Here is a 23515-nt window from a genome sequence, read left to right as displayed (position 1 = left end):
CATGTTTTGTAATGTAGATTTCACTCCTTAAAAATTGCATAATAGTAAATATTTTGGATTCTATTACAGAAACTGTAGACATGACCTCCGTTTAAAATTATGGATAATCAAATGATAATGCTGACACCTACAAATAATAATGATAATGATAATGTTGGTATTTAAGTGCTTATTATGTACCAAAAACTGTTTTAAGCATTGGGGTAGATATAAGGTAATCACCTTGTCTCACGTGGGGCTCACAGTCTCAAACCCCATTTTACAGATGAGGTAAGTGAGGCACAGAGAAGTTAAGTGACTTGCTCAAGGTCACACAGCTAAGTGGCAGAACTAGGATTACAAACTTGCCTCATAATGATAATTATAGGAATTGTGATGCTTGTGAGGTGCTTACTCTGTGCCAAATATTGTTTCAAGTGCTGGGGTAAGGTACATATTAATTAGGTTGGAAACAGTCCCTGTCCCACATGTTTTTCACCTCCTAAGGTCACACAGCAAGCCATTGGAGAGCTGAGATTAGAACCCAGATCCTCAGGCTCCAAGAACCACCAGCTTGGTGATTGGGAATGGGTAATAACATCCTGGAAACAATTTCTAAAGCAACTGCAGAGGACCAAAGGCAGGACTCCCTCTCAAGGTCTTTCACTCTTGCAATTTCCTGCTCATCTTGATCCAGCAGAGTCCCATCCCCAACAGTCCCCAGTGGGAAACACATCCTTTGATGCTGTTTGTTTTTTTTTTTTTTTGTGGGATGACTCCAGAGGGATTCCATTTCTCTTTGGATAATATTTCAACTTCATAGCTACTGGTGACTAAGTGGGGATGTCTTCTATGTTTTAGAAATTCCAGTAGCACATTGTGATTGCATATTGTTATTAGACAAATATGGATTAAGGAAAGCATAAACCAATGATGCAAAATGTAGATGCACAGATTAGTTGTAAGCTGGCCAAATTCACTCCTTGTAGGGATAAAAGAATTGCTGGGGAAATGGGAATGCAATTCTAAAGTTTACTGTGAGAATTTAAGGTGGCATTAGGTGCCTAAGATAGAGAAATAGAAAATCTAGAAATTTACACTTATGTGGTTATGACCAAGAAATGCTTATTATTTACTTTGTACACATAGCTATTAAAGCTGGCCATTATATTATTATCTATTATCTAACTAGGGCTGCTGTGTTTAAAGTAGTAAAAGGACACAGATATTTATGGATGGGATATGCTATTGCGTACAAATGGTGAAAGGAGACTAACCAAAATCTTGCTTTAGTAGCAGCAGAGTCCTCTCAAAGTGGGGAGTTATAAATTACACCTCTTGGGACTCTTTTCTGGAGGAGGGAATCTAGTTTGAATAAGTCAAGTAGTGGTGATGGTGGTGGTGGTGAGTTTGGGCTTGGGTGATGGGCTTCTGAACACTGTCCCTGTCCTGAAAAGGGGAAAACTCCAAGAGTGTTGGACACTGGTGATGAATTGGTAAACTGGGAAGCAGCCTGTGAATCAGAAGAACTACACCACTTGTCTGCTAGGTGACCTTGGATAACTCACTGAACTTATCTGGGTCCCTTCTAATCACCATCTCCATCCACTTCCTTGAAGAACTCTTGCACTCACATGGCTTCAACTTCCACCTCTATGTGGATGATACACAAATCTACATCCCCAGCCCTGATCTCTCTCCCTCTCTGAAGTTTTGCATTTCCTCCTGCCTTCAAGACATCTCTACTTGGATGTCCTCCCATCACCTTAAACTTAATATGTCTAAAACTGAACTTATCTTCCTACCCAAACCTTGTCATCCCCATCACTTTCCCATCACTGTACATAGCACCACCATCTTTCCTGTCACACAAGCCCATAACCTTGGTGTTATCCTTGACTCCTCTCTCTCATTCAACCCACATATTCAATCTGTCACTAATTCCTTTTGATTCAACTGAGATAACATCAATCAGTCAATCATTTATTGAGTACTTACTGTGTGCAGAGCACTGTACTAAGCATTTAGGCAAGTACAACACAATATAACAGATATATTCCCTGCCCATGATAAGCTTATAGTCTAGAGGGGGAGACAGGCATTAATATAAATAAATTATGGATATGTACATAAGTGTTGTGGAGCTGGGAGAGAGTGGGTGGTGAATTAAGGGAGAAAGTCATGACAACACAGAAGGGAGTGGGAAAAGAGGAAATAGGACTTAGTCAGCAAAGGCCTCTTGCAGGAGATGCACTTCAGTATGGCTTTGAAGGTGAAGAGAGTAATTGTCATATATGAAAAGGGAGGGTGTTTCAGGTCAGAGGCAGGACATTGGCAATAGGTCAGTGGCAAGACAGACATAATCGAGGTACAGTGAATAGGTTAGTTTTAGAGGAGCCAAGTGTGCAGGCTGGGTTGTAGTAGGAGAGTAGCAGGTTGAGGTAGGGGGCAAGATGATTAACTGCTTTAAAGCCATTGGTAAGGAGTTTCTGTTTGACGCAGAGGTGGATGGGCAACCAAAGGAGGGTCTTGAGTATGGAAAAAGAGACTGAACATTTTTGTAGAAAAATGATCCAGGCAGCAGAGTGAAGTATAGCTTAGTGTGGGTAAAGACAGGAGATAGGTAGGTGAGCAAAAAGGCTGACAGAATAATCATGGTGGGATAGGATAAATGCTTGGATTAATATGGTAACATAATTAAAATCTTCCCTTTCCATTCTATCCAAACTTGTTAATCCAAGTATTTATTCTATCCTTCCGTGATTACCGTATCACCCTCCTTGATGTCCTCCGTGCCTCCTTTTCTCTCCCCACTCCAGTCTACATTTCATTCTGCTGCCAGAATAATTTTTCTACAAAACATTTAGTCCCTGTTCTCCCATTCCTCAAGAACTTCCATTGGTTGCATATGCATCTAGCAGAAACTCCTTATCATGAGCTTTAAAGCATTCAGCCACCTTGCCTCTTCCTATCTTATCTCCCCGTTTTCCTACTACAACCCAGCTGGTACACTTTCCTCCTGCAATGCAAGCCTACTTGCTATACCTCAATCACATCTACTTGATGTCGGCCCCTTGACCATTTCCTACCTCTGACCTGGAACTCCTCCCCCTTATCCTCTGACAGACCACCACTACCACCATTCTCTCCACCTTCAAATCTGTCAAAAGCCTTATTAAGGAATGACAAATATGAAACATAACTAACTGCTAAAAAAGACCTCAAAATACAACCCAACAACTATGGTACAATAAGAATCATGGCAAGAATTAAATACAACCACCATTTCATATTTTATTCTCAAAGTTATCTATTCCTTCAGAGTTTACATAAGTTTTAGAATAATAAAATTTTACTTGAGGCCTAATAAAATTGAAGATCTGTATCCACTCAGTAATCTCTGTTGGTAGCCCCCTCCCCACTGCCACAGCCTTTTACATTTTGTGTCTTACATATATATGTAACATCTCTTCATTTTTCCTCTCCTGTAGCTTTGTGTTTTTCCTCCTAATTCTCTGCCATTCCACTTATATCTCATCCTCCCAAATCCCCTGCCTCCCATCCTTATAGTTCCCCCATGGCAGTAGGAGAAGCAGAAGGAGGAGGAGAGAGAGGAGAAGGATTAGGAGGAGGTGGAGAAAAGGAGGAGTATTTACTATGCACTTGAAAATAATCCTCGAGTTGGAATTAAACACTGTTCCTGTTTCTCAAGGAGGTAGTAATCTAAAAATCCTAAGGAAGAGTGGAGACTAGTGACATACATAAGGAGGGATGAAACAAGTCACATACAGTTAAAAAAAAAAAAGATCAGTAGGGTACTTTGGATAGAGGAGCAGAGGTTCAGGCTCCTCACAGCTGAGAGTCCACAATCCCAATTGCAACCACAGGGACTCCGTCAACAGCAAAGGCCACAATCTTGGTGAGGTTTTGTGGAAGCAGCTCCAGGCCGAGTCTGCTTTTTTCTGTTCCTTGGGCAAGTTGGGATGGAGGCTCCCTGGTGATGCAGAGGAGAGCCAGTACAGGGGGTTCCATGAAGAATTTGTTTTATTTGGAGAAGCAGTGTTGCACAGTGGAAAGAACATGGGCCTGGAAGTTAGAGAACTTGGGTTCTAATCCTGGTTCTGTCACATGTCTACTGTGTGACCTTGGGCAAGACATTTAAGTTCTCTGTCTCAGTTGCCTCCTCTGTAAAATAGGAATTAAGACTGTGATCCCATGTTATTCATTCACTCAATAGTATTTATTGAGCACTTACTATGTGCAGAGCACTGTACTAAGTGCTTGGAATGTGCAGTTTGGCAGCAGATGTTAGACATGATACATGTGAGACATTGACTATGTCCAACCAGATTAGCTTGTATATACCCCAGCGCTTAGTACCTAAGTAGTAGGGTGAAGTATGGACAGGAGAGGGGGGAGAAGCTGGTCAACAAGAATATATCAGGTGCCTAGAGCAGTGTGGTGGCAGTTTGATTGGAGAGGAAGAGGAGAGTTCTGGAAACGTAGAAGGAAAACATACAGGATCTGTTGATAAACTGAAAAATAGGAATTTAAAGAGAAAAAGATCATGCCAAGATCATGCCAAGATCATGCCCTGAGAGACAGGGAGTATGATGGTGTTAACTATAGTGGGAAAGTTAGATAGAGAGGAATTGTGAGGAAAGATGAGGCGTTCAGTTTTTAACCTATTGATCTCTGGTTGCCAGTGAGACAACCATGTAGAGATATCTTGGGATTGGGAGGAAATGTGAGCTAATGGAGAAGAGAGAGGTCAGGCAAGTGAGTTAGATTTTGAGTCATTCACATAAAAGTGGTAGTTAAAGACCTGGAAGAAGATGAACTCTCAAAGGAGTGAGTGTAGATTGAAAAGGGAAGTGGAACCAAGCAGAGGACAAAAAAGATAAGGAATGGAAGGGAGAAGAAGAGCCAGTGAAGAAGATAGATTAGATTGATAGATGGGGAATCAGGAAGGGGCTGTTTAAGGAGAAAAAAAATTAGGTTTACAGGGGAAAGGAGTGGTCCACAGAGCCAAAGACAGACAAAATGTCAAGTAGGATTGGAATAGAGTACAGTCCATTAGATTTTCAAGGGAAAGGTTACTGATGACCTTGAAGAAAATAGTCCCGTGGGGTGAAGAAGGTGGAACTAGATTGTAGAGGGTCAAGCAGGGAAGGAGTTGGCTATGCTGAATTCAAACACATTTTAAAAGTATTTCCAAGTGTTGCGTGCAGATGGGGTTGTTAGACCCTGGAGAAATAGGAACGGTTGATTTGTGGGGGATGAGGGGTGAAGGTGAGGGAAATTGCATCTCAGGAAAATGGTGAAAAGAGTTTTAAAAGCTGTAAAAAGATCCAGGGGAGGTATGGAAAGTTTTGAAAAGTAGTGTGGCATGGTGGAAGGAACCTGGAATTCAAGGGACCTGGATCCTAATCCTGGCCCTGCAATTTGCCTGTTGTATAACATTGGGCAAGTCACTTAACTTCTCTGTTCTCAGTTTCCTCATCTGAAAATTGAGACTACCTATTTTTCCTCTCTCAGAAGGTGAGGCCTAAATGGGACAGGAACTGTGTCCAACCTGATCATTTTACTTGGCACATAACTACCTAGCCAATATCATAATTATTATTTAATGTCAATCAGGGAGGGACTATAGGAGAAATCAGCAAGTAGGGAGAAAGAGCATTAGGGTTACTTGCTCATCAGCTACAGATGATACCACTGCCGGGAGCAAAAAGGGTTCATGGACATAGTATAGTAAACCGTTTTTGCCCACTGAAACTTTGGGAGAGGAGCCCACCCTACTCTGGAGGGACTGGATCAGTGACAAGAGAGAAAGGGCCCCAGGACCTTGAGCTGTTGCCAGGCTGACTGAACAGATGCAACCAGCTAAATCCAGATAAGACAACTATCGCCTCAGTGCCCCATGACCTCACCATGACAACCGAGCAGATGCAGAAGGCCGGATGAAAAATTTTACCTGGCTCAGACCTTATTCGCATGAACATTCGATGACTATGCAAAGCCGGGCAACATACTGTGCAGGCTCAGTGGAAATCCCACATGATCCCCTTCCTAAGAATGAAGAAACCTGGAGTCAGGGAAAAATGGATGGGTTGTAAACTTGGGCTGCATCCCAACACAGGTGGAAGGCTGATAGACCGTTTAGCAGGAAAGTCTTGACGACTTGAACCATGGGGCCCTGTTCCCACAGGACTTCCATTGAGAGTTCGGATTTATGCTATTTTACTTTACCTGAAGTAAAAATATTCCCACCATCATATCATTCCTGTAGTACTGTGTTTCTGTAGTTACCTCAAATTCCTTGCAGAATTTTTCTAGTAGTTCAGAATACTTAACCACCAATTTTCTCTTTGGTACGTAACTCCTGGGTTAAACCTACCCTATTTTGTAAATTAGAGAGAGGTCTCATCACTTCAAACCCATTTAGATTTTTAGAGCGTGAATTTGACCTAAATGAAAAACAACCTGCATTAGTTCAGGCATTTAAGTAGACTAGAGTAAGGGATACTTATCTAGAAAATCAATTAAGCTGTTAAATGACAAACACTAGCTTCTGAAAAAAAATATTGGTTAGTCTTTAAAAACACTGAAAATTAAAATTTGGATAGAACTGAAACTCAATTTTTACTCACCTTCAAAATACCAAAATTGCAATATAAGGCTGTGGTACACAACTGGCATGTCAATTGGCAGCATACTGTGAAGTTGGTTACCTGCAGGACATTACATTGCAGCAGGAAAGGAGGAGGAGAAAGAGGGGATGAACACACCCAGCCCTTCTTTCTGGTAGCACAGTTCCCTCTGCTTTCTCTGAAATGAAGAAACTGTTCCTGCTTCTGCTTCTCTAAATTTCCAGGGATTGCTCTGCACTCATTCCCCCTACCACCAGAAATCTGGAAAAGCAGCGGCAGCAGCCCCAGACATTCAGCCTGGTGCTTGGTGCCAAGTTACTTGGCAGAGAGTTGGCAGTGGGAGATATCTCTGAATTACCATGAAGCCAATCCAACAAAGGTCCTCGCTGCAAATTTATCATGTACCCATCTCAGATGTCTTCCTGCTACTGCTGTAGCTACTGCCTGAGTGGAAAAAAAAACATCTGGGAGAGAAGCAGCATAACCTAGTGGATAGAGCATGGTTATTGGAGTCAGAAGGACCTGGGATCTAATCCTGGTTCCACCGCTTGACTTTTGTGTGACCTTGGGCAAGTCATTTCACTTCTCTGTGCCTCAGTTACCTCATCTGTAAAATAGGGATTAACACTATGAGCCCTAGTGGGCCATAGTCATCAAATAGCTTATCCAAACCCATTTGCTTGTATCTACCGCAGTGCTTAGAACAGGGCTGGCACATAGTAAGCACTTAACAAATACCATAATAATTATTATTAGTAGTACAACTTTCCAGTCTTTCTCTTCTGTCTCCTAAGTGTGGGGCCTGGGAAAACTAGTTGTCACATCTGCCTCCTTAGCTCAAAAACTGTTGTATCAACACTTATGCTGCCTAAACTGTACATATCATGGAGGTGACTTTTCAAGACAAACAGTTGCTAAATACAATGAATGAAAACCTTAACCTAACAGATGATCCCAATTTGAATGTGTTTTCAGCACTTTCCAAGGTAGGATATAATGAGAAGCAGTAATGTCTAGTGGAAAGAGCACCAGCCAGGGAGTTAGAGAACCTGGGTTCTAATCCCAGCTCTATCACTTATCTGCTGTGTGATCTTGAGTAAGGCACAACTTCTCTCTTCCTCAGTTACCTCAACTGTAAAATGGAGATTGAAAGTCTATATAGGACAAGAACTATGTCCAAATCGATTATCTTGGTCTACCCCAGTGCTTTAAACAGTGCCTGACACATGGTAAGCATTTAACAAATACCATTATAAAAAAAATGCTTTCATACTTAAAATTATTGCATTTGTTAAGTGCTTACTATGTACTAAGCACTGTTCTAAGCACTGGGATAAATACAAAGTTATCAGGCTGTCCCATGTGGGGCTCACAGTCTTAATAGCCATTTTACAAATGAGGTAACTGAGGCACAGAGAAGTTAAGTGACTTGCCCAAAGTCACAAAGCTGACAGGTGACGGAGCCAGAATTCGAACCCATGACCTCTGACTCCCAAGCCTGTGCTGTTTCCACTAAGCCACACTACTTTTCTATACCTATCCTCTGCAGCTGCATGCACACACATACGCACACACACCTGTCTATTCAATTATACTTTCAGTTGTCATTTTAATTACTCTGTAAATAAATTTGTCTGATTTTCTCATTAGTATCTGCTCTTTCTGCTCCTTTTGTCAGGGACTGTGTCCCTTGACTATCTTGCACTTCCCAAGAACTTAATACAGAGCATTTCATCCAGGGGACAATCAAAAAAAGTTTTTACTAATAGGATTAATCAGTCAATCAATCAATGGTATTTGAGTGGTTCCTTTACAGAGCGCTGAACCAAGCATTTGGGAGAGTACAATACAACAGAATAGCAGATACGTTCACTGCCCATAATGACCTTACAGTCTATAGGGGAAGAAAGGCATTATTATGAATAAATAATTTATAATATAATTTAAAGATATAACTTAAAGGATGAAAGAAAACAGTTAATTCTTTGTGGAGGCAAAATATATCCCTGCTCCCACACAAATGCAGTGAGTCAGCATGTTTTCCTGCACTGCATTTATATGTCAAGCTAGGAGTAGTTATCTTGAGAAGACTTTGAAGTTTTGTGTATTCATAATTTTGGAACTGTCAGGATAAAGAGGATGGCATTATATATGTTCTTGGAATGAGAGAATCCTCTTCCTTCTAGAGTTCATTTGCCCTTGGTGGGGAAGATCTAAGACACTAATATTTGTCCCCATTTTGGGCAAATGAACCCCTAAATGTAATGAAATTACTTTGAATCAATGATTCTTAGTCTTTCCATCAAATTATGTTTTATCAGTAAATGTTTTACTAAGTTGTATGTACATATGTGCACTGTACTAAACACTTGGGAGAGTACAATATAACAAAGTTGGTAGATATATTCCCTGTCTACAATGAGTTTACAGGCTAGAGGGTAGACAGACATCAATATAAATACATATCTGTAAGATATGTATATAAGTGATATATGGCTGAACCAGGGGTGAATAAAGGGTGTAAATCCAAGTGCAAGATTGAAGGGAGTGTGAGAAGAGGAAATGAAGGCCTAGTCAGGGAAGGACTCTGGGAGGAAATATGTCAATAAGGCTTTGAAGGTGGGGAGAGTAGTCATCTTTTGAATTTAAAGAGGGAGAGCATTTCAGGCCAGAGGCAGGACATGGACAAGAGGTCTGTGGTGAGATAGGGGAAACTGATGTACAGTGAGTAGGTTGTCACAGGAGAAGCAGCGTGGCTCTCAGTGGAAAGAGCCCGGGCTTTGGAGTCAGAGGTCATGAGTTCGACTACCGACTCTGCCACTTGTCAGCTGTGTGACTGTGGGCAAGTCACTTCACTTCTCTGTGCCTCAATCACCTCATCTATAAATGAGGATTAACTGTGAGCCTCACGTGGGACAACCTGATAACCCTGTATCTCCCCCAGCGCTTAGAACAGTGCTCGGCACAGAGTAAGCACTTAACAAATACCAACATTATTATTAGAGAAGTGAAGTGTGGGAGCTGGGTTTTAGTAGGAATTCAGGGAGGTAGGGCAAGGTGATTGAGTGCTTTAAAGTCTAAGGTAAGAAATTTCCATTTGAAGTGGAGGGGTTTGGGAGATCACTGGAGGAAACATGGACTAAATGGTTTTGTAGAACAATGATCCTGGCAGCAGAGTGAAGTATAGCTAGGAGTTAGGGAGGTCAGCAGGAAGGCTAAGGTGTCACCCTTACATTTGAATTTCCACTCATTTTCACTGTTCTCTCAGTTCTACAGTACTAATACAGATATTGGTTCTTTACTTATGTATATTAATGTCTCTCTCCCCTTCCAGTCTGTAAATTCACTGTGGATAGGAAAGGTTTCTACCAACTCTGCAATATTGTACTCTCCCAAGCATATGTTGTTCTGTACAAAGTAAGCAGTCAATAAATGATTGATTGATTAATGTGGTATCATTTTGGGTGGAAAGGAAAGGGTGGATTTTAGTGACATTGTGAAGGTTGAAAGGACAGGATTTGGTGACACTGAATATGTGGGTTGAGTGAGAAATCAGTCAAGGAAAACACCAAGGTTATGGGCTTATGAGACAGGGAGGATAGTGGTATTGTCCACAGTAATGAGAAAGTCATGGGATGGGCAGAACGTGGGTGGGAAGATAAGGAGTTCTGTTCTGGAAATGTTAAATTTCTTCTTTGCTTTTCTTTAAGTATGTGCATAGTGGTTGGAGGGTGGAGGGGGACTTGATATAGGAAAAAGAAGTAGAGGGAGCTCTTCCTAAAGGTATGTTTGTAGCTATTTATAAAAGAAAAATAAGTTTGTAATAAATAAGGCCAACTGATTGATTTGAAAGGACCCATAAATTTAATTAGCTTTGTGTTATTCTGGAGGGCTACTGAGATCAAATTTAAGATATTTAAAGAAAAAAGATAGTAATATATCATTCTACTAAGTCTTTCTGTTCCATTCTTCCAAAATTCAGGTAAGGTTTAGTTGTGAAAGAGCAATAATTAATTTGTAAAGCCTGAATTAACTACACACTCAGTGTTTGGTAATCTAATTGAAAAATTCCATTTCCTTTTCTCTCAAATAAACAAAAAAACCCCACATTTACCACTATGTAATAGTATAAGCCAAGTAACACCTTACCAGAGAACAGAGGTGGTGGTTATTTAACAGATTAATATATCAAATAGTTACAAGCAAGTATTTGATTTTTGGTTTAGCACTGAATGCTTTTCTGGATATTGAAATGTGTACATTGTAACTTAAAATTTCTAAAAATTAAAAACCAAAAAAAATTTCTTAAGTCCAAACTGTCCCACTCAGGGAGAGAGAAATGTCATAGAAATGGTAAGAAATACAGCAAGCTGTAAAATGTTTTTACTCCCCAGGTTGGCCTGAATTATCATTTATAAATGGAGTAAATGACACAGTAGTTGCTGTGCTGTTATGTAAGTTTTATAACACTTCCTAAAAACAAACCCCATATGACCATAAGGAAGGACCAAGCCATATTTCTGGGAAATGTGTTAACACTGCACTACACCACCAATACCTCTGGAACAGGGCCAAGATTTAGGAGGAACATACCTATGGGCTGATTTCTTAGCTGATTCCCTAGGCCCAAAACATGAAGTTCTTAGCAATTATAAGCCTTTTGAGTCTCTATGCAAAGAATACTAAATATATCAAGAAGGGAATCACTATGGAAATAAATAACTGTAAACAAGATAAAGGGGACAGTAAAACATAACAGTTGAAATGGGTATTTAATTTCACTCTTCTAGGACAATTTTTATTTTAAAAAATTAGATATGTCAAACATTCTAATGTGCTGCATATGCATTTTTACTAAATTGTCAATTATAGATATGTTCACTGAGAAAATTGATAACCAATCACATTTATTGAGCATTTACTATGTGCAAAATACTGTACAAAGTACTTGAGAGAGTATAACACAGATAAATAATTTATAATATATGATTTAACATTATGTATATAAGTGCTGTGGGATTAAGGGTGGAGTGAATATCAAATCAACAAAGGTCACCGATCCAAGTATATAGGTAATGCAGAAGGGAGAGGCAGCATGGCCTAGTGGAAAGAGCACAGGCCTGAGAATCAGAGAACCAGGGTTGTAATCCAGCTCTGCCAATTGCTTACTCTGTGACCCTGGGAAAGTCACAACTTCACTGGGTCTCCGTTCTCTTATTGTTCGCCTACTTAGACTGCGAGCCTCATGTGGGACAGGGACCTTGTCCAATCTAATTAACCTGTATTGACCCAAGTGCTTAGAACAGTGTTTGATACATAGTAAGTGCTTAATATAATTTTTAAAAAAGGGAGTGGCAGCATGGGAAAAGAGGACTTAATGGGGGAAGGAGTCTTGGAGGAGATGTGATTCAATAATGCTTTCAAAATGGGGAGAGTGGTAGTCTGACACATATAAAGAAGAAGGGAGTTCCAGGTTAGTGGAGAGGACATGGGAAATGGGTTGGTGGAGAGAGAGTTGAGATTGGGGCCCAGGGAGTAAACTGGTGTTAGAGGAGCCAAGTGTGTGGGCTGGGCTATAGTAGGAGATCAGTGAAGTGAGGTCAGATGGGGCAAATAGATTGAGTGTTTTAAAGCTAATAGTAAGGAGTTTCCATTTGATGCAGAAGTGGATGGTCAGCCTTGGAGGTTCTTGAGAAGTGGGACGACATGGACTGAACATTTTTTAGGAAAGTCATGCATGCAGACTGAAGTAAGGACTAAAGTGGGGAGATAGAGGAGTCAGGGAGGTGAGCAAGGAGGCAGAGACAGTAGTTATGGAGAGACAGGATAAGTGCTTGGATGAGCATTGTAGTAGTTCGACTGGAGAGGAAAGAACAGATTTTTGCAATGTTATGAAGATAGAATAGACAGGTTTGGGTGACCAGTTGAATATATGGGTGGAATGAGAGAGATGAGTTGAGAAAAATGGCAAGGTTACAGACTTCTGAGATATTGGAGGATAGGGATATTGTCTGTGGTGAGAGGAAAAATGGGGAGACAAGGGTTTGGGTTGGAAGACTAGTTCACTTTTGAATGTGTTACTTTGAGGTGTCAATGGGACATCCTGGTAGAGACGTCATGAAGGCAGGAGGAAATGAGAGACTTCAGAGGAGAAAGATCAGGGCTGGAGATGTTGATTTAAAAATCATCAGCATATAGATGGTAGCTGAAGCAATGGGAGGAAATGAATTTTCCAAGGGAGTGGATGTAGATGGAGAATAAAAGAGGACCCATAACTGAGCCTTGAGGGACTCCCATAGTTAGGGGGTAGGAGGCAGAGGAGGAGCCTGCAAAAGAAACTGAGAAGGAATGGTCAGAGAGACAGGAGGATTGTCAGTGAAGCCAAGATTGGATAATGTTTCAAGGAGAAGGGGTGGTTTACAGTGTCAAAGGCAGCTGAGAGGGTTAGGAGGATTAGGATAAAGTAGAGACCATCAAATTTGGTGAGAAGGTTGTTGGTTACCTTACAGAAGGTTGTTCCTTGGAATGAAAGGGTTGGAAACCAGATTGGAGGAGATCAAGGAGAGAATGGGAGGAGAGGAAGTGGAGACAGTAGAAGCAACTGTCTCAAGATGTTTGGGGAAAAAGTGATAGGAGGCAGATGGGGCAACAACCAGAGGGAGCCATGGGGTCAAGGGAGGGATTTTTTAGGATAGGGAATATACAAGCACGTTTGAAAGCAATGGGGAAGAAGCCATTGGAAAGTGAACAGTTGAAGATGGTTATCAAAGAGGGAAGAAAACATTGGGAGGGGCAGTGTTTAGCAAAGGTGTGAAGGAATGGAGTCAGAAGCACAGTTGTTAATGGGTATGTCATCTGGGGAAAGTTAGGTTTCAGTGATGGTAAGGAGGAATAGTGACTGGATCAGGAATAGGTCAATGATGAATGGAAGCTTTCCCATGTTGAAGAGGAGGTTCCACAAGACAAATGTTGTCCTTGTGAGCTCACTCTCCTCCTTCTTTGGCCGGATGTCAGGAGCCCTGTGTATGAATGAGTTGGGGTGGTGGGGTGGATTGACTATTCCTTCCTCGTGCAGTCCCAAGTCCCTGGTGCACAGATGGAGTTAGGGTTAGTTGATGGAGAGGAAACACCTGTTTTGGGTGTTTGGATAGGAAAGAAGAAAGATGTGACAATGGCTGAAAGAGGCCATACAATCCAGGAAGGGCATTTTTTTAAGTAGAGAGGAGACTTGGGCATGCTTGGTGGTAGAAAAAAAGGAGCCATCATAGAGCTAGAGTTTGAAAATTGCAGTACTTGAGCAATAGCTGAGGAGGAAGACAAAGACGCAGTTGTAATGGTATAGTGGGGTAGGGGATAATGGAGGAAACTTTGAGAAGTTCATTCCTGGTGATTTCAGTTTTACCAGTGAAGTAATTGTTAAGGTCACCGTGGATCAGGGAGAGAGGCTATGGGAGAGTTTAAGTCTTTTGAGCTCTAAAATGACACTATAGATGATGGAATTCACCTAGAGGTGGGTGATCCCTCATACATCTGAAGAGGTACTTCTAAAAAAATTTAACATTATGGCAGTCCCCATTGTGTACCTATCTTTAAATTATATAGTACAAATATATATAATTCATATACTCATTCATATTAATTTCTGTTAGCTCATTATGGTCAGGGAACTTGTCTGCTAATTCTGTTTTACTGTACTCTCCCAAGCATTTAGTACAGTGCCCTATGCTTCAGTTTCCTAATCTGTAAAATGGGGATGAAATACCCATTCACCCTCCTCCTTATACTGTGATGACCATGTGAAATAAGAACTATATTTAACATGACACTAAAGACAGTGCTGGAACAGTGAGCTCTTAGCAAATATCACAATTAAGATTATTATCAATGTTATTATTAGTTTTTGGAAATCCCTCAATGAGCATTTCTTCTTCTGTCCCAGCCCCTCTTTGTAGAGTTCATTATTAATGCTGAAAAATCTTGAATGCAAAGATAATATAGCTCCAGGTGCTGCATAAATGAAACATGACAATAGAACAAAGACATCTTTTTTTGTGTGCACAAGGAGCCCCAGACTTAGGGATCTTACACTAGTCTTTCAGCCACACACATTTAAGATGAATTTCATCAGCAGTGACAGGCAACTATATATCTTCCCACTCACCATCAGTTTCCACTCCCTTTCTCCCCAGTTTGTCTTAAATTTGTACATTTGTACATTTTGCTCGTAGGTTTTCTATCATCTTTCTTCTTGAAAACTCAGTCCTACAATTTCTTTTTAACATTCTAAAGGTCCTAATTCTACCTAAACTGGGTGATGCAAATAAAATACTGCCAGTGGTGCTACTGATGGAATTAACATTCTTGATCACACAGAAAATGATTAAATTGTTGCCTTCCTTAGTGTAGACCGGTTGCTTTGCAAAGTTAATGAGTCCATAATGCATTATATCCAGGCAAGTAGTTTCAGATACCCATAATTAATTACTGGCCTGAAATATGTGCATTATTATTTTTCTTATTATTATACACCCATTATTACTCAACATCATCATTATCATCAATATGTATTTTTATCAAGCACCTACTCTGTGTAACGGATCCTGTGCAAGATGTCTGGAAGTATAAAATAAAAGTAGAAAAAATGGCCCTTGTCTTTGAGGTGCTTATAATAATGATGGTATTTGTTAAATGCTTACTATGTGCCAAGCACTGTTCTAAGTGCTGGGCTAAATACAAAGTAATCAGCTTGTCCCACATGGGGCTCACAGTCTTAATCGCCATTTTACGGATGAGATAACTGAGGCACAGAGAAGTTAAGTGGCTTGCCCAAAGTCACACAGCTGACAAGTGGTGGAGCTGGGATTAGAACCCATGACCTCTGACTCCCAAGCCCACACTCTTTCCACTGAGTCACGCTGCTTCTCTACTTGTAATTTCTAATTATAGTCTAATAAGACAATCAGAAACTGAAAGACTCAAGAGGGGAGAGCATACAACTAATAACAAAAGTAAACAGAGAACAGTAATTAAATGGAATGAACAAATTCAAGGTGACTGAGATATAACAGAGGTGATGATTAGTCAAGAGATATATACTAAAGTATCTTTCAGTATGGCCTTTACGATGCAGCGTAATGTGGTTTTATGGATTTGTTGGGGGAGGAGAAGAAGAAGAAAATAGGAAGAAAGTTGATGGAAAGCCTTGAATCCCTAAATCAAGAAACAGCATGACATAGTGGATAGAGCACGGGCCTGGGAAGTCAGAGGTCATGGGCTCTAATCCCGTCTCCGCCATTTGTCTGCTGTGTGACCTTGGTCAAATCACTTAACTCTCTGTGCCTCAGTTTCCTCAACTATAAAATGGGGATTGAGGTTTTGAGCCCCATGTGGGACAAGGGACTGTGTCCAACTTGATTTGCTTATATCCACCCCAGTGTTTAAGACAGTGTGCCTGGTATATAGTAAGCACTTAACAAATACTATAATCATTATTATTGTTATTATTATCAGGATATTTCATATGATGCAGAGAGAAATGAGTAGCCACTAAAGCATTCGAAGATGGGAGTGATGGGTTCTGAATGCATTTAAGGGGTATGATTAAGGAGCAGATTGTAGTATAGACAGACTGAAGAGGAAAGAACCTAGGGCTAGGTTAGGGAGGTCTGTAAGGAGGCCAATGCAGTCATATAACAAAAACATGATGAAGACTTGGATTAGTGTGTTGGTGATTAATCAACAAGAGAACGGGGCAAGTGTGGGAAATACTATGTTGAAAACAAAGGTAGGATTTACACATAGACTGTATATAGGAAATGTAAGACAGAAAAATGTCAAGGAAGACTCCCACATTTGAGCTTTGGGGCCTGGGAGGATGGTCATGTCACTGACCATGAAGGATAACTTGGAAGGAGGAGGAGGTTTTGGAGGGAAGATGAGTTCAAGTACAGTAATGTGTTTTACACTGCTGGCTAGTTATCAGTGTAGACATGAGACCTGAAGACAAGAACAATGAGAGATTGGAGCTAGTGACAGATTTTGGTGTCATTTGTGTAGAAATGGTAGTAGTGGCAGCAGTAGTAGTAGGAAGCAGCATGGCTCAGTGGAAAGAGCATAGGCCTGGGAGTCAGAGGTCGTGGGTTCTAATCCCAGCTCCGCCACCTATCAGCTGTGTGACTTTGGGCAAGTCACTTAACCTCTCTGTACCTCAATTCCCTCATCTGTAAAATGGGGATTAAGACTGTGAGCCCCACGTGGGACAACCTGATTACCTTGTATCTACCCAGCACTTAGAACAGTACTTGGCACATAGTAAATGCTTAACAAATACCAAAATTATTATTATTATTATTAAAATGGGGATTAAAGCTGTGATCCCCACGTGGGACAGCATGATTACCTTGTACCTACCCCAGCGCTTAGAACAGTGCTTGGCACATAGTAAGCACTTAACAAATACCATTATCATCATAATTAGTACAATAGAGAAAGTTTCAAGTAGAAGTTGAGAATTGGGAGTTGAAAGAAGGGAAAAAGAGTAGAGGGCCCAGAACAAAGCTTTATAGTACACCTCTATCTGAATGACACAGGAAGAATAACAACCATCAAAGAAGGCTGAAAATATCAGGCATAAAGGAAGAAATTCAAGAGAATCCTAAGTAAGTAAAAAATTCCATTACAACCAGCAATCTCTTCTTCCTGGTGATGTAACTAGACTGTGACAGGTTCTGGTTTCATCAGTCACCCCTGCCTCTCCTATTGATTTTCCTTTCATTGCCCCAGTGACTTCATTGCCCCAGTTAGCACATCTCTCTTCACTTCCTCCTGGAAGCCCCAAAGTCATATACCAAGTAATTCTGCTATTACAATGGCATTCCTGAATGGTTTCTATACTGGGGTGGTCCAAAACCCACAGCCAGCCCCTCCCCAGACACCTCTGTTATTTTCACCTTGCCCCACCATAGCCAGCCTGGCCAACCCTGCCCCTTCCCTGATCACCTTCTCCTACCCTTATAAGCACTTGACCTCATCCAGGACTCCCAAACTCACATGAATACAGTGTCAGAAGAGGTACCAGATGGAACTGGCCAGCCCTAGTGCCTTCCTGACTTTGAGGAGCAGTGACAGTCCCAGATGCAAGGAATCTAGGAGCTGGATTGTGGGAGGGACATGCTGGAACAAGGTGTAATAAAAAGCAAATAAGGGCATGAATGATTATGGGTAAGGGACTGGCATGGCTAGGAAGAAGGAAAGTAAACACTACAGGACTATGGGTATGTGGGATCAGGATTATCAGTTATCAAACAATCAAGCAAGAGTATTCATTGAACTCCTTAGTACAAGAGTACATAGTACCACTCCATGTGTGGTTGGTGATTTTGACGTAGGGGTTTGGGGCTGGAGGTGAGTCAGAGGGCACTGGGACCAAGGTGGTTGGGAAGCTACAAGAATGTTGATGTGATGTTTAGATTATGAGATTCAAGGGAGGGCCAGAAGAATAGCAAGGATGAAGGATTAAAAGAGCTTTAGGGAGCATGGAGCAGAGTAAAACATGGGGCAGAGAAAGTATAGAAGAAGCATGGGTGGCCAAATAACACTGTGTTAAGGACAAATGGGAAATAATATATGTCCCTCTGATGTGGACCTAAATCAAGCAAAGCTGGAGAGAATATCTAGGAGAAGGGAGTATATGCAGGGTCAAAGGCAGCCAAGAGCATAAAGAGGATTAGGAATGAGAAGAGCTCATTAGACCCAGCCAAAAAAGACCTTGATAACAATGGTCTCAGTAGAATTTAGCAGTCTAAACCCAGAATGAAACAGGTCTAGAAGAGAAATGTTGGAGAGAAAGTGATTATAGTGTGCTATCCACCCATGCTGATGGTAATCCCAGATATATGGACCATCAATCAATCAGTGCATCTATTGAGCACTTACTGTGTACAAAGCATTATGCTATACACTTGGGAGAGTACAATACAATAAAATTGGTAAACAAGATCCCTGCCCACAAGGAGTTTATCCTGTATCATGCCCGTCTCCACTGCAGAGCAGATGGTGTAATGTTGGGAGGCTTTTAGGTCAGAGTTGCTACAAGGGAAGAGGACACAGTGTGACCCTTCCATTCTGCAAAATTCAAAGTTTATGCAGCTTCTAAAATCCCTTGGTTCAGAAAGGAAAGTAGAACTGAACATTAACTTTCCCTCATTCTCAGAGAAGATTAGTTTTGGAAACTATTGAGGAAAAGTGAGAGGAAACAAGTTGACTCTGAAAATGTAAATGAGTTTCCGTTTCATGAATTGAGAACTTCATCAGACAAAGCACCTTCCATCAGGACCACTTAGTACATTAAGGAAAGCAGTCTAGCTGGCTCATTCTTCATGATTTTTCTTTTCAGAGGGAAACACGGAATGCATTCACTAATTTGACATATCTTTTACCAGTAAAATAGAACTTCAGAGAAAATTAAATCCATGAAACTATTCACGTATATGATATTTCAACTAGTCTTTTGGTAGAAAAGGGAGTGTGACAAGAACAGCTGTTGCTAGTCCTATGAATTCGAGAAGAGGAATGGAAGATGATAGTAAGTTGATGGAAATTAAAGATGGCTGGGTATGGCAGTGAAATGAGGCATTTCCCTTTCTGCAGAATGCATGGAGAGTCAAGAAATGATCCAGGGTGAGTCCCCAGAGATATTAAATAAAGATAGAGCAGATGGAGTGAGGCTAAGCATGCAGACTGGAAGCGAAACTCCAAATGTGGGACAGGAGGAACAAAGAGGAGAGCAGGAAGGAACAGGGCAAATGACTGGTACCTGGAAGATAGGAGATTTTGAAGAAGAAAATCACTATTTCATATTTGTTTTTAAGGCTTTTGATTCTAAGGGAAAAGTCTGATTACAACAGTTATATCATCTGGTTCCGTATCCCAGATACTTTGATATTTGAATTTATTTATTAGGGTTCACTAAACTGGAAGCTGTGCTGAGCATGATGATTAAATTTCGTGTATCTCTGATAGCTTTTGGTGTTTCCACTTTGGGGTAATAAACATAGACACCAAAATGCTGCAAGTTTTTTCAGCTGATCTACCAAACACAACATTAACTTTAAGATTTCTTGGAACCTAGTGATGACAGTAATGTCAATTTAACAAAATAGTATAGAGGTCAAGTTCTACTCCTGAATACTTTCACACAAGTCCATTGATTTCAAGGAGAGTGTGAACATATGTCCAGGAAGAAAATTTAGACACATAAATTTGTATGGATATATTTAGAAACATGTTCTAACATTTTTTTCCGTAAAGTTTAAAAAAATAACAGAGATAGGAGGTTAACAGTAGGTATTGAATAGAAAGACACTGCACAAAGATTTTTTGTTTTAAAAAAGTGGTACCGATACCTCATTTTCAAACCCTGCTGTTGGTCCTGTAAAAAAAAGCACTATTCTGGGGTTTAGTCTTAATTCTTCCTATGTCAAATGGAGGTGAAGGATTCTGACTACAGGGACCCCCAGAGAATTTAGAGGGGTGGAAGCTCCAGCAGGAATCCTGAAAAATAGCTGGCTCATGTAGGTTTTGAAGATCGCAGCAGCAAACCAAGGCACAAAGGCACAGCACTGGGAGTATTCTACGTCACTTTGGCAGTAAGTGGGTGATGCAAATAGAAACCTTTGCTTCCATTTTAGAGTGTGCTGCAACTCTCTGTTCACCTGCTCACCTGTGCTATGTGACTGAAGAGTTTGTGAAGGGCCCTACACAAAACACTAGCAACACAAACAATTCCTCCACACTGGATCTCAGTCTTACAGTCTCAGGACTAAGACTCATCCATCCATATGGTTGATAATATATTTTAATCACTTTATGTGCCATTTCTGATTAAAAACCCCTTATTAACCTTCTCTGAGTCTCTGTTCTTACACCACATATATAATTGCAACAGGCAGGTTGAATCTCCAAATTCATAAACTATCCCCAGACACAAAGTGCCATCGTAAATAAAATAATGAAACCACGTTAAATCTACTCCTCAAATAAAATCTAATATCAAATAATTGCCAGTACCTCAAAAATGAAAATAATTACTGGTACTCCTTATACATATTTTTAGCTGTATTTATAATCTAGAAGTACTCTTGCTCATCTGTCCTTTCAAGGGGCTGATCTGAGAGTGTTCTACTATTTACATAAACTAAATTGCAATTAGTTGGATTTTGGACTCTGAACATTTATGCAGAGGATAGGGTAGCAACACAGTACAGAGAGAGAGGCAAAATATAATTAAAGGTGAATTTGAACTTTTTTTTAACCTAATCTTCATAAAAGAACAGTCTTTCCTTTGTTTACAATATAGGCTAGTCACATTATTTACTGGCCAAGTATGTTTTCTGACTACATCAACTATACCATTCAGTCCAAAGTATACTTATGGAATCCCAAAGGCTAACATTCCTGCAATAAATGAAAGGAAAATTAGACTCCATCATAATATAAATAAATTCAGTTAAGATCTTCATCCCAGTGACAATAAATTCAGTTAAGAACTTTCTTAAGGTCTTTATGCCTTCTATTAAATTTGGGTGTTTGAAAATATAGATGTAAAATGATATGTAGGACCACTGTAGCATGTCTGTGGAAATGAACCAGAGATGAAAGTGTCCACTTGGGAGTCAGTAAGCACAATTGTTGTAAATTTTAATATTTGTAAATATTAATGTTGTAAATAGTATCAACATGGAACCTGACTCTCTTCCTCAGTTACCCTATCCTCCAATAAAAGGGCCACTATCTTTATGGAATTCATAGAGTGGCTCTATATATGCCCAGAATGAGCAGGAGAAAGCCAGTAAAGATGCCCTGTGTCAAATCTGTTGGGCACAAGCAAATAGAAAGAAATGGCATTGAAAAAAATGTCAGTGTAGAGCACAATGGACTAAACACTTGCAAAGCTACAGCTGAGTAAGAGGCACAGTCCTTCCCCTAAAAGAGCTTACTTTGTAATGCGGAGACTGACAAACAAAACCATTTAAAGCATTACAGCTGGTATCAGCAAAAGTAGGAAAGGATAAATAGTATAAACACAAGTGCTAAGAGAGGCTTAAGGATGAACACAAACTAAGAGCTGTGCTTAACTGGATAATTCCTTTAGATGCCTTTGAAGGTGAGAAGGTCTGTGTTCAGTTTGGACCTGAAGGTAGGGCAGGGACCCCAAGAAGGAATGAGGGTATAATCGTCTAGAATGTTCACTTGTTATGGGCAGGGAATGTGTCTGTTATATTGCACTTTCCTAAGCACTGCACAGTTCTCTGCACAAGTAAGCACTCAGTAAATACGATTGACTGACTGACTTTCTGTGGGTAAGACACAGGTTTTTTGAGAACAAAGAACTAAAAGAACAATGAGAAAGTTAGATTTATGGGAATTAAAATTATGAGCTGGAGAGTAGTGGAAGAGAGCAGATTTGTGAAAGGGTGGGAGTTTTATAGTGCCTAAGGGCAATTGTCAGAAATTTCTGCTTGCCACTGATAGGAAAAGGTGACAATTGGGGGGTTTTAAGGAGTGGAGAACCATTTACAGATTGACATTTTAGAGGACCAGGATATTATAGAAATCTGTTTTAGAAATCCGTCATCTTGACATATCTATGCTACTATCTGTAATATCGTGGCTTTTCATCCTGTTTCTACATTTGTAAACAATTTGTCTGCCTGCCTTCCCCATAAAATTGTAAAGAACCATATAAGGAATCTTGTAGGGGCAGGGTTCATAATAATGCTACTGCTGCTACTACTAGTACTGTTACTACTCTATTTCTACTACTACCAGTAGTATTTTTAAGTTTTTGTTTTGTTTTATTTTAATCACTTACTATGTGCCAGGTACTGTACTACGAGCTAGAGTAGATACAAGATAATTGGGTTGAGCATAGGTCCATGACCTAGAAGGGCTCAGAGTCTTAATCCCCATTTTACAGATAAGGTAATTGAGTCAGAAAATTTGTGACTTGCCCAAGGTCAAACAGCAGACAAGTAGCAGATAAGGTACAGTCACAGTCCTCATGCCTCATGGGGTTCATAGTCAAAGGTGGAGGGAGAACAGGTGTTTCATCCCCATTTTACAGAGAGGAAACTGAGACACAGAGAAGTTAAGTGGCTTGTCCAATTTCACCCAACAGGCAAGAGACAGAGCTGGGATTAGAATCTAGATCTTCTGATTCCCAGTACTATGCTCTTTTCACTAGGTCTTGCTGCTTTTTTTGCTTTTGGTGTACTTCCCCAATTGTTTAGTCCAGTATACAGTAGTGCCTAAGACATAGCATTGAAAGCACCACTTATGTGTAGAAGGGAGTTGGGGAGGTAAGGGTTACTTGGGGGAGATCATGTCTGATGGTTTCAATTGTATTTACAAAGTAGTTGGGGAGGTCATCTTTACAGTCTGAATAATGCTCCCAGGCTGGCCACTGCCAGGCCAGGAATGTAATGGAAGGTATCCAGAACTACTGAACCCTTCTTAATTTGAATATGATGGATTATGGAAGGGAATTGAAGGAAGAATTTATCCTCCTCTCATCATGTAGGGCATACAGCTAGCCTCCTCCTTGGTACCTATGCTATTTTCAGTCAACAGATAAACTGAGCAAGCACTCTGGACCAGACACAATCTGCAGATCTAGGCTCCAGCCAGGGCTGAATCCCTCCTGGGCAACGTGGGGAACATTCAACAGCCCAGCGAGGCCAAACTTGAGGGCAGAAGGGGCCAGGCACTTAAAATTCATTCTTCATGGACAGATCACATTATCTGAAAACCCCAAGCTCCACGAGTGTGCTGCAATCTATTAATTGTAGGCCCAGTAAATCAGAAAGAAAATGATAGAAATGATT

This window comes from Ornithorhynchus anatinus, chromosome 10 (assembly GCF_004115215.2).
Source record: "Ornithorhynchus anatinus isolate Pmale09 chromosome 10, mOrnAna1.pri.v4, whole genome shotgun sequence".
Lineage (NCBI taxonomy): Eukaryota > Metazoa > Chordata > Mammalia > Monotremata > Ornithorhynchidae > Ornithorhynchus > Ornithorhynchus anatinus.
The sequence above is the reverse complement of the archived record's forward strand: the minus strand, read 5'-3'. Positions refer to the sequence as shown.